Raw genomic sequence first — 11,503 nt, forward strand, 5'->3', positions numbered from 1 at the left:
GTCATACTCTTCCCCACCCTTGTCACCTCCCACCCACGGCGGAGCCCTGGCTGGAAGCTCTCCCCTCTTCCCACCTCCCTGGGAGCCTGCCCTCCAAACCCACTGCTCCCAGTGGCACTGCAGCTGCAAAGAGAACAGGGGACAGTGGCTCTTGAAGTCTCAGCGGCAGGGACACAGTGAGAATCTGAAGGCTTTGCTGAATCCCTTTGCTGACGCTCACAAGAGCCCAGCGGAGACAGTAAATTATGCCATTGTGCAAGCTACTTAAGAACCATACTCTGTCTGCCTGTGGCTGTACCTGCTCCCGATTCCTTGGCTTTACAGTCCAGCTCCTCGGTAACCTGTGGGAATGGCTTTCAGTGAACAGTGAAACAAGGACAATGTGCCGATCGTGCTGATGGGAAAACACAATTCAGTAGGTCAGCAAGACGTGCTGCGAGAGGATGCGCCTCTCTTACCACGTGCAACACCCTGCTCGACTTGTGATCGCCCGAGCCGCTGGCTCCATCAACACCCACAGGCGCAGGCCCCGTTGCTGCCCACGTTCTTGCCCTCTCCTGGCACAACATCCTGCTGCGAGGAACTGGGTGCAGGTCAGCACTACGTGCCTTTGCTGTGGATTTCAAGCCTCAGCTCTTTTCCTACGGTGCTCAGCGTTCCCAAATGAAGGTTTTCCCTTCAGAAACAAGCAAAACAGAGATAAAATGCTGCATATAGCCTAGAGAGGCATCCCTACTCAAGGCGAGAGCTGTGCCAGCTGGTGCTGCACGGCAGAGCTCAACGGGCCCTGGGCCGTCCAAGATTAACGGAGTCAGAGAATTACCTCACAGTCACATCTGCACACCGCCTACAGAAGTCAGCCTCTTCCAGGCTTGGCCTGAGTCAGACCGTGGCCAGCACTGCCAGGTGGGCACGTTGTTCAAACTAGCCCTTGGCTGTCGGGCTCTTATCTGTCTCCCGGAACGCACTGTGAGCCAGGACCAGAGCCGCCCGTCACCGCCACCACTGGTGGTCATCACTTGAGCATTGTGATGCAACACAGGTTAGAATGCGGGGGGGGACGACGACACACTACTGGCGACAGGGGGAGCACATCACCACCCTCCACCCCAAGATGACAGTCAGTTCCTCTTACCCTCACAGAGTGGTGGCATGCTCACCTCTTGCCTCTGTGCCATAACTAGGATACTGGTCATTTACACGCTTACAGGTCCACAGTAAGTAGATAGTCGAGCAGAGCTATTTGTGATGTGCTCATTTGTGTGGTTTGGGTGGCTGAAGCTGGGGTTTTTGTTTTATGATATACCAAAATGTTGGGGTTTAATCCCAGCCGGCAACCAAGCACCACACAGCTGCTTGTTGACTGCCCACCACCCAGAGGGGTGGGGAGGAGAATTGGAAAGGAATGTTCAAAGTCGAGGGTCGAGATAAGAACAATTTAATAATTTAATCAGCAATGTAAGTAAAATTGACTAGATACCACCAAGATTGAATTCTTTTTCAAATGTAGTTGCATTATTCCAAATTAACTTTTGAATTTCAGTGGGGAAGGTGCCCTCTGCACCTTCACTTCTAATTGCTGCTACCACAGATTGACCCACAGCTGAGCTTGGATATAAATAAGAGTTAGAGAAACAGGATTTTATTTCTCCCAGGGGGTTTCCCCTGCTCACGGACCACCCCCCCCACCCCCACCTCCAAGCTGTGACCCACCACTATACTGTGGAATGCGGTTGCCACGGCAAGTGTTTGATGACCTCGTGACTAGATCACAATAGAACACATTAGCTCACACCCCATGTGACATTTGCCAGGTGCCTTAAAAAAAACGTCTTGGGATGCTCCCAGTCTTAGACATTACAGTACCGAGTGTGCCAGGCAAGTGCCAGAGGCAAAGACGACTGGGAACATTAGGGACTGCTACTACCGGAAAGGGATACAAACCCCACAGGATAACGGTAATAACAGCTACTACTCTGTTATTCAACCTCGCAAACCAAACTCTACAACAGATAGCAACTAGAAAGAGATATAAAGAGGGGGGCTGCCTCCCTGCGCACACAACCCTTAGGAAAGGCAGACACCAAGAAGGCCTGGATGTCTCCTTTGCTGTTCTCACTTGTTCTCCACTTCACCCCCAGCGTTTGGCCTCAGCCCACCGGCGGAAGAGCCAGCCTGTGACCTGAACAAAGACGCTCCAGACGAGGGCCAGCAAGTTCACACAACAAAGACCGATTCTGAGTCAACGTGTGAACCTCACTTGAGCCACGACATGTGGAAGAACAACTGGCGTGACTCGCAGCTTAGCTGCTCAGGCGAAAACTACTACCATCACTCCAGGAACATCCCCCATCCTCGGATGGTCCGCCACATACCAGGTAAGACTTGCTGAGAGACCACACAGAGAGCCAGGACAACTGCCCTGGCACGCACAGAGAGAAATGTGAGCGTAACCACCATTTTGTTCCAAAATACCCACTGCTGCCGTTTCCCATTTCTAAGAGGAGCATTTCCACAGAGAAAGCTGCTGCCTTCATTTCAATCGACTGAGCAGCCTTACCTGTCCTCAGCAAGCAATAACCTCAGCTTAGCCGCACTAAACTCTTTACAAGGTGCAACTACTACTCTTGCACCAAGACAACAAGTAACTGTTTCGGCTGTCGCTACTTTCGGCTTAGTATGTGAACAGAATCAAGGTGCTGAAAATCCTCCACCAGCTACTTCGCAGCACTGCTGCTTTGCCATGTGAAACCCAGTTGGACTGGTATTCCACCAGAAAAACAGCGGCTTGTTAAGAAATCCCTTTGAGCCTGGCTAAGAAAGGAGGGTTCCAATCCTTCATTAAATGCCGCGGCTCTCATTGAAAACCACAAGCCTCTTCTGAAGACACACGGACAAACGACACTTTTCTCCTGATTGGCACCGCTCAGGGAGTGGGCTTCACCCCACCTGCCCACTCTCCAGGTCGTACCTGGAGCACCATTACTCTTGAGGTAGCGGCTGGTCACACCGTCCTCCCTAACAGGCTGCTTACGGCCCTCTGCCACCTACCCAAGTATGCCAGGTTTACCCAGGGTTTACACACCGTTCCATCAGCCCTGTATCAGGGCCTACAAACTTCAGGTCCGATACCTCCCTTTTCCATCCTTCCAGCACAGACTCTCCTTGGAGATCACCTGCCAAGTTAACTGCGCGTGTTTATTGTAGGAAAGACTGTATCCTTTGGTTTCTTGCACAGGATTAAACAACACTCTGGTCTGTGCTGTAAGCAGCAGCCTGCCAAGAGGACACCCAGAAGGACGTGCCGATGTTCCCGAAAGGCTTGGGAAGAACTCTACTGTGCCTGGAAAGGTAATGGGAAGGAAAAGACTTGGCTCTTTACTGCGGCACATTCTCCCTCACTTCTCAACACTGTAACCTGAATTGATGGCCTCCGATTGCTAAGGAGGACAGCGCAAAACAAAAAAGAGGGATGTCAGCATCCCACATGTAGAATATGAGAGCTTGGAAGGGAAATGGTGTCACGCAGTACGACAGCTAAACCATAACTGTATCGTGTTCAGATATTTAACGCTACTCTGCTTTGGTAGTGCCGGGGAGAAAACATCATGCTATACAACAAGCAAGCCCAGGAGAAAGCCTCCTCCCCTCACACACAAAGCTTCTTTAGATTACTTACTGCCAGCAGTTCTACTTGGGCTGACACCGTTCTCTAGAAGCAACACACTGAGGTTCAGATCCAACTTTGCAGCTGTGCTCATAAATTCCAGTAAAGGATTCCTGCTGCCATAACTCTTTAGCCTCAAGCTGCAGCCTTAATGGCTTCCTCACCTGACTTCCACCAGTAGTTACCCGGCATCACTCTCATTCTCCTCCAGCGTTACGCATTTGCCGTAGATATGTACTGCAATCTCGGCAATGTGTAGTAGAAGCTGTAACAATTAACCTAATGCAGTTAGCCTACAGGTGTTCCTGTCCAAGCGAGTGACAGTTTCAGATGTGTTTTCTGCTGCACTCCCTTGCTGGGGACTAGTGTTAGCCCTACGTTTCACACTGCCTTTAAGCGCTGCAGAAATGGAGTCAAGCCACTCCTTTACACGTTGCTTTCTCTTTTGGAAAAGCTTCTGCAGAAACGATACCAAGCCTCTGCACAACCTGCACACAGAGTGGGACTCCAGGACACGCCTCTCACCCAGCATTCCTCCCCATCCGTCAGCTCGCGCGACCGTGCTCGCGTCCAGGGGAGTTCTGACCTCTGCGATGTGGATCGGGAGATTAAGGTAAATCAGGAGTGCTACACGAGATGGCTTCTTTGTTCAGTTTCAACGCCAACTAACTCTTGGCAAATGCTTTTCTTAAGGCAACAAAATACACACCCAAAAGAGCTACTCCTTTTAAAAGAGAAAAAACCACCTTAATATTTTTATAGCACTCTAGTGAAAAAAACAGGGATCACCTGTGGGGAAAGGAAAGCGTGTCAAGGCAAAATGCCAGAAGTACTGGCAGAATCGGATGCCTTAATAATACTCATCCTTTCACCTTCCACTGAAGTCAACAGGCTGAGCTGAACGAGGGAACCCTACGGTATCCAAACCTCACAGATCACACAACTTTGGCAACTAACACTACTGCCCTTCACCCGACTCCATCCACGTTTCCTTTCTCCTTCTAGATAGGTCATCATCTTGTAGCACCAGCAGTAGTACCTCTCCATAGGCATCCTAGGCATCAGGAGCCAGCAGCTACCTGAACCCTTTCTTAGAGCTTCTGCTATCAGACGCCTTCTCTTGACAATGTTCAACAGCATCGCAGACTCTACGTTACCCAAACATTACCTGTAACGACAAAGAGACACACACGACACACGTGCCCCTCTTTTTGCCCTCCAAGCATAAAAAATATCTGCCCGTGCTTCTTCCATTTTCTCCTTTTCTCCAGCTCTTACGGACACTAGTCCCACTCCTGGTGAGGACACAAAGACAGAGAGCGTGCCCCATGCCTCTGCAAAAGGCCTTAAAAGCACAACGAGAAACTCTAAATCTGATTTATTGTTGACCTCAGAGACACAGTTTTTATCTTCCTCTTGTGCCCAAGATGGCTTGCAAAACCCACAAAACCAACAACAAGTTACATGAGTAGCAGTCACCCGCAGGTGCAATGTCCTGAAATTGTTGTGCCTCAAGGCCACAAGCTCGTGGACTGCTATGCTATGGCATGCTGCAATGATAATCAACGTTTGGGGTGTCATTTTATCTACAATATAAAAATGACAGTGCCGGCTGGTAGCACCATTCTGGTGCACCATACTGGGTAAAACCCAAACATCCTTGGTTGTCATTTAATTTTACCAATCTCAATATTAGGCATGTCGTAAGTTGCTATTTGGGTAGAATAACACCCCTAAAATCCCCCAAACATATTGTACCAGGAATTATTGTATATAATACAAAGAGGTTGCTAAATAACTAGTGAGATTCTAGACTTCTCTTTCACAAGACAGTTTCAATTCCCAAAGAAAATCCATGAAAGTTTTTAGTGAAGAAGAGAACCCTCTCACATGAAAACTTCAGTTAGCTATCCCAGGGGGGCGAGCTTGCTGTGCACCCTCCTCGCTGCCCTAAGGATCTTTAGCTCCACCACTGCATGGTCCTTGACCTGTGCAGATGACCACAGAACAATGCCCAGTTGCTGGCTTGTGTGTACCTCAAGTCTCTCACCTTTGGCCAGCGCAATGTCTCCCCCTGAAAGAGGTGCCCTCCCACCCAAACGGCCACCCTGCAAAGCCTCCTGTTTGCCCGCCCCGGTCGCAGCGCTCCCCAGGGCTGAATGTTGTGGGAGTGAGGAGCAGCTTCCAGGACCCCTGGCCCTGCCCACACCTCTTCAGCTGCTCTCGTGGGAGCTGCTGGCTCCTGGAAGGTCTCTGCCCTCCCAGGGGGTTTCGCTGGCTCACGGGCCACTCCCCCCGTACGCTAAGATCCATCACTCCACTGGGGATGTGCTTGCACCCAAGCCAGGTGCCTCAGCGAGTATTTGTTGAACTAGAGCCTGGATCATCACAGAAGAGATCAGATTAGCTCATCCCCCACATGTGACATTTGCCAGGTGCCTTCAACAAACCAACTGTCTTGGGATGTTCCCAGTCTTAGACATTACAGTACCGAGTGTGCCAGGCAAGTGCCAGAGGCAAAGACGACTGGGAACATTAGGGACTGCTACTACCGGAAAGGGAAAAAAAACCCCACAGGATAACGGTAATAACAGCTACTAGTCTGTTACTCAACCTCGCAATCCAAACTCTACAACAGATAGCAACCATAAAGAGATATAAAGAGGGGGCTGCCTCCCTGCGCACACAACCCTTAGGAAAGGCAGAAACCAAGAAGGCCTGGACGTCTCCTTTGCTGTTCTCACTTGTTCTCCACTTCACCCCCAGCGTTTGGCCTCAGCCCACCGGCGGAAGAGCCAGCCTGCCCTGAACAAAGACGCTGCACACGAGGGCCAGCAAGTTCACACAACAAAGACCGATTCTGAGTCAACGTGTGAACCTCACTTGAGCCACGACATGGGGAAGAACAACCGGCGTGACTCGCAGCTTAGCTGCTCAGGCGAAAACTACTACCATCACTCCAGGAACATCCCCCATCCTCGGATGGTCCGCCACATACCAGGTAAGACTTGCTGAGAGACCACACAGAGAGCCAGGACAACTGCCCTGGCACGCTCAGAGAGAAATGTGAGCGTAACCACCATTTTGTTCCAAAATACCCACTGCTGCCGTTTCCCATTTCTAAGAGGAGCATTTCCACAGAGAAAGCTGCTGCCTTCATTTCAATCGACTGAGCAGCCTTACCTGTCCTCAGCAAGCAATAACCTCAGCTTAGCCGCACTAAACTCTTTACAAGGTGCAACTACTACTCTTGCACCAAGACAACAAGTAACTGTTTCGGCTGTCGCTACTTTCGGCTTAGTATGTGAACAGAATCAAGGTGCTGAAAATCCTCCACCAGCTACTTCGCAGCACTGCTGCTTTGCCATGTGAAACCCAGTTGGACTGGTATTCCACCAGAAAAACAGCGGCTTGTTAAGAAATCCCTTTGAGCCTGGCTAAGAAAGGAGGGTTCCAATCCTTCATTAAATGCCGCGGCTCTCATTGAAAACCACAAGCCTCTTCTGAAGACACACGGACAAGCGACACTTTTCTCCTGATTGGCACCGCTCAGGGAGTGGGCTTCCCCCCACCTGCCCACTCTCCAGGTCGTACCTGGAGCACCATTACTCTTGAGGTAGCGGCTGGTCACACCGTCCTCCCTAACAGGCTGCTTACGGCCCTCTGCCACCTACCCAAGTATGCCAGGTTTACCCAGGGTTTACACACCGTTCCATCAGCCCTGTATCAGGGCCTACAAACTTCAGGTCCGATACCTCCCTTTTCCATCCTTCCAGCACAGACTCTCCTTGGAGATCACCTGCCAAGTTAACTGCGCGTGTTTATTGTAGGAAAGACTGTATCCTTTGGTTTCTTGCACAGGATTAAACAACACTCTGGTCTGTGCTGTAAGCAGCAGCCTGCCAAGAGGACACCCAGAAGGACGTGCCGATGTTCCCGAAAGGCTTGGGAAGAACTCTACTGTGCCTGGAAAGGTAATGGGAAGGAAAAGACATGGCTCTTTACTGCGGCACACTCTCCCTCACTTCTCAACACTGTAACCTGAATTGATGGCCTCCGATTGCTAAGGAGGACAGTGCAAAACAAAAAAGAGGGATGTCAGCATCCCACATGTAGAATATGAGAGCTTGGAAGGGAAATGGTGTCAAGCAGTACGACAGCTAAACCATAACTGTATCGTGTTCAGATATTTAACGCTACTCTGCTTTGGTAGTGCCGGGGAGAAAACATCATGCTATACAACAAGCAAGCCCAGGAGAAAGCCTCCTCCCCTCACACACAACGCTTCTTTAGATTACTTACTGCCAGCAGTTCTGCTTGGGCTGACACCGTTCTCTAGAAGCAACACACTGAGGTTCAGATCCAACTTTGCAGCTGTGCTCATAAATTCCAGTAAAGGATTCCTGCTGCCATAACTCTTTAGCCTCAAGCTGCAGCCTTAATGGCTTCCTCACCTGACTTCCACCAGTAGTTACCCGGCATCACTCTCATTCTCCTCCAGCGTTACGCATTTGCCGTAGATATGTACTGCAATCTCGGCAATGTGTAGTAGAAGCTGTAACAGTTAACCTAATGCAGTTAACCTACAGGTGTTCCTGTCCAAGCGAGCGACAGTTTCAGATGTGTTTTCTGCTGCACTCCCTTGCTGGGGACTAGTGTTAGCCCTACGTTTCACACTGCCTTTAAGCGCTGCAGAAATGGAGTCAAGCCACTCCTTTACACGTTGCTTTCTCTTTTGGAAAGCTTCTGCAGAAACGATTCCAAGCCTCTGCACAAGCTGCACACAGAGTGGGACTCCAGGACACGCCTCTCACCCAGCGTTCCTCCCCATCCGTCAGCTCGCGCGACCGTGCTCGCGTCCAGGGGAGTTCTGACCTCGGTGACACAGATCAGGAAAAAAAGGTAAAGACACGAGGGCTACCGTACATGGATTCCTATCACGGTATGCGTTCCTAGTTCTCTTGAGGATGGTGTGGGACTTCAATGGCCAGATTTCCCACCGCCACCACCCCCGTGGGGAGACTACTGGCTTTCGTATTTAGCATTTACTCCTTAGTTGCTCTCCCCTACCTGGAAGTTGCTATGGGCAATCACTGGTGGAACGACACAGCTGAAACTTGTTCTCTAAAAAGCAGCCTGTCAATCTGGCATGACACATGCAAGGGGCTTTCCACGTAGTAAACACTCTTAGCGTTTCCTTGCGGTGTCTCTGAAGTGCCGCGTACACGGCGCTCATGCAACATCACCTTTTGCAGGCTGGCGTCCTTTGCTCACACTGTGGCAAACCTGATGGGACACCTTGGGCTAGGCCATAAAGCCCACACTCACACAGCTAGGGCTAAATGGAAACACATGCAAAAACTGTCACGAATCAGCTTCTCTTCTTTCATGGTCACTATCCCGTACGTCTTCTAGGTGCTGGATAAAATCAGCCAACTTTTGGAGACAGACTCCCTTACCAAGATCCAAGAATGGTTTGCAAGGGCAAGTAAACAAGGTAACAAAGATACACACCTGCATCCCTTTCTGAGAAGCACGCGCTCTTGTACATTCACATCAAACCCTGAAATTCTCATCGACCTGAGCTGAGTGGCGTTGCCGAGGTGGAAGGAATTGGGACCAGCAAAGTGCACTGGGCCCAGCTGTGGCTGCGCTGAGCAGTCAGGTGACAGCAGACAGAAAGCAGTCACTCACACCTCAGCGCTCTCCGGTTTGGTGCGGGGCGGAAAAACGCGCTCTCCCACTGGGGCTCTGGGCGGCTGGGGGCGGGCAGAAAGCAAACAAAATGTCTCTCTCGTGTCTTTAAGCCCTTTGAAAACGTGGTAAGGGAACTCCTGAATTCACCCCCAAACATCCAGATCAGCAGCAAGTGGGAATTTGAACAAAATTTCTGCTACCTTCACGTTTCAGAGAAAGACTTTGTGTTCAGCCTGGTGGATTGAGAACTGACTGAGAAAGACGTGCTGAAATCTGAGGAAGGTGCAGCAGAGAACATCAACAGCCCGACTCTGCTGAAGCCTCTCCCTCCACATCGGAGAAGCCTAGACGGGGAAATGACGCCGGCCACGTAAAACCTGCAGGGAGGTTGCCACAATGAGGGATAAGCTAAACCCCACAACCAGAAATTTTTGGGTTCTCCTCCTGTGAAAAAGGTAACTTTGTGATTGCAGTTGATCATGGCCAGCCTTCGACAAAAATGCTCCTAAGTACAAGCCACGCCAGGCAATTTGATACAAGTGTAGTTACACGTGTATCACATTTGATACAAGTTTGATACAAGTACCAAGTTTTAGCAGCACTGGAAACCCCTTGGAGAGCAACCTCCTTTTACATTGCGGTGCACGGTTTATACCTACAAAGACCATCAGGGCACTGGACTATCTCCCTTACGAGGACAGGCTGACAGAGCTGGGCCTGTGTAGCCTGGGGAAGAGTGAGAGGGCATCTCCTCAGTGCACATAAATATCTTTAGGGCAAGTGTCAAGAGGATGGGGCCAGGCTCTTTTCAGTGGTGCCCAGCGTCAGGACAAGGGGCGACGGGCGCCAACTGAAACACAGGAAATTCCATCCGAGTGTGAGGGAAAACGTCTTCACTTGGAGGCTGTCGGAGCCCTGGCACAGGCTGCCCAGAGAGGCTGTGCAGCCTCCTTCCCTGGAGATACTCAAACCCCACCTGGACGCGACCCTGTGCAACCCGCTCGAGGCAAACCGGCTTTAGCAGGGGGTTGCACGACATGGCCTGCACAGGTCCCTTCCAACCCCAGCCGTTCCGTGAGCCTGTGACATTCTGAGGTCTGCTCCTGTAAGTCACACGCAAGCTGAAACTCCCTCTGCCAACAAACTCTGGCACCCGCCCTCATCTAACATCTCGCCCTCACTCTCTGCAGGCTACGTCAGGCCTCCTCAGACCTTTCCAGCTACCAAAGCCCACTCTTGCACCCTCTACCCAGTCAGGGCAAGCCAAACATACTGGCGCTGCCAAGGAACGCCACCGTCACCTCTTTGTGCCCCTTCTGAAGCACACAGAGGCAACACAAGCCAGTCCCAGCATACGTGATCATTTTAACAAAGCCACTCATGCCAGCTCTGACGCTGCCAGCATTTACTATTGCTTGGAACTCAGCTGGAGGAGAGGGTGAAGAGGAATCTTACCTAAGAACTAGAAGGAGGAAGAGGAAACCTCCAAAGCAAGCACCTCTGCTTTTCGACAGCGGTGCCCAGTGAGGCTTCTTTGCCAAAGAGCAGATGTGCTTCTATACTCTCAGCTGCGTACCGAACAAAGCCAAACGAGCCTAACAGCATCCTAAGCCTAGCCTCGTAATATACAGCTTGCTTTTCCAAAATGTTTTCCAGAAAGGGAGAAAGAACATCTTTTGTCCGCAATGCTGAGAAAGAGAGGTCCAGCGCAAGCAGACACGCTCTTCCCAGGGAAGAGCTACAGCTGAGAAAGTGTGGTGGAAACAAGAGGCCGTCCTGCCCTCACACTCTACCAGAAATCTCACCTGTACCACGGCCGCCCCCAAACCACGGATATCCCTTTTCCAGCGGAGGCCTCCCCTATTCACAGCCGCTGAAGCATCTCCCAGCCACCTTCACATACAGAAATATGTGACCTGAGCACTTAGATTATAAAGACAGGCGTTCAGACTTCCTAATAAAACAATTTGATGTTCATTGTATTTTGTCCTCAAGTCATTCAACCCAACCACGCTGCACAGGTACATGAGACGCGAGCTAAATGAAAAGAGGGACAGAGGCAACGCCTTTTGGCATCAGGGTCATCTGTTTGCGTGACTCAGCCAGGCCTGCACAAAGAGCTCTTGTGTGTAGGCTTGG

The 11,503-nt window shown here is 50.8% G+C and overlaps 2 long non-coding RNA genes across 2 annotated transcripts; both read left to right on the forward strand.

Annotated features, from left to right (window-relative positions):
* The first annotated feature begins 1,351 nt into the window (after positions 1–1,351).
* LOC130153286 (uncharacterized) lies at positions 1,352–7,877 on the forward strand. The gene is made up of 3 exons (XR_008823299.1): positions 1,352–1,814; positions 6,103–6,668; positions 7,529–7,877. It is a non-coding gene; the product is annotated as an uncharacterized LOC130153286 (long non-coding RNA).
* Positions 7,878–8,396: 519 nt separating this feature from the next.
* On the forward strand, positions 8,397–11,341 carry LOC130153279 (uncharacterized). The gene is made up of 3 exons (XR_008823296.1): positions 8,397–8,569; positions 9,083–9,164; positions 9,578–11,341. It is a non-coding gene; the product is annotated as an uncharacterized LOC130153279 (long non-coding RNA).
* Positions 11,342–11,503: the final 162 nt, after the last annotated feature.

This window comes from Falco biarmicus, chromosome 1 (assembly GCF_023638135.1).
Source record: "Falco biarmicus isolate bFalBia1 chromosome 1, bFalBia1.pri, whole genome shotgun sequence".
NCBI classification, from domain to species: Eukaryota; Metazoa; Chordata; class Aves; order Falconiformes; family Falconidae; genus Falco; species Falco biarmicus.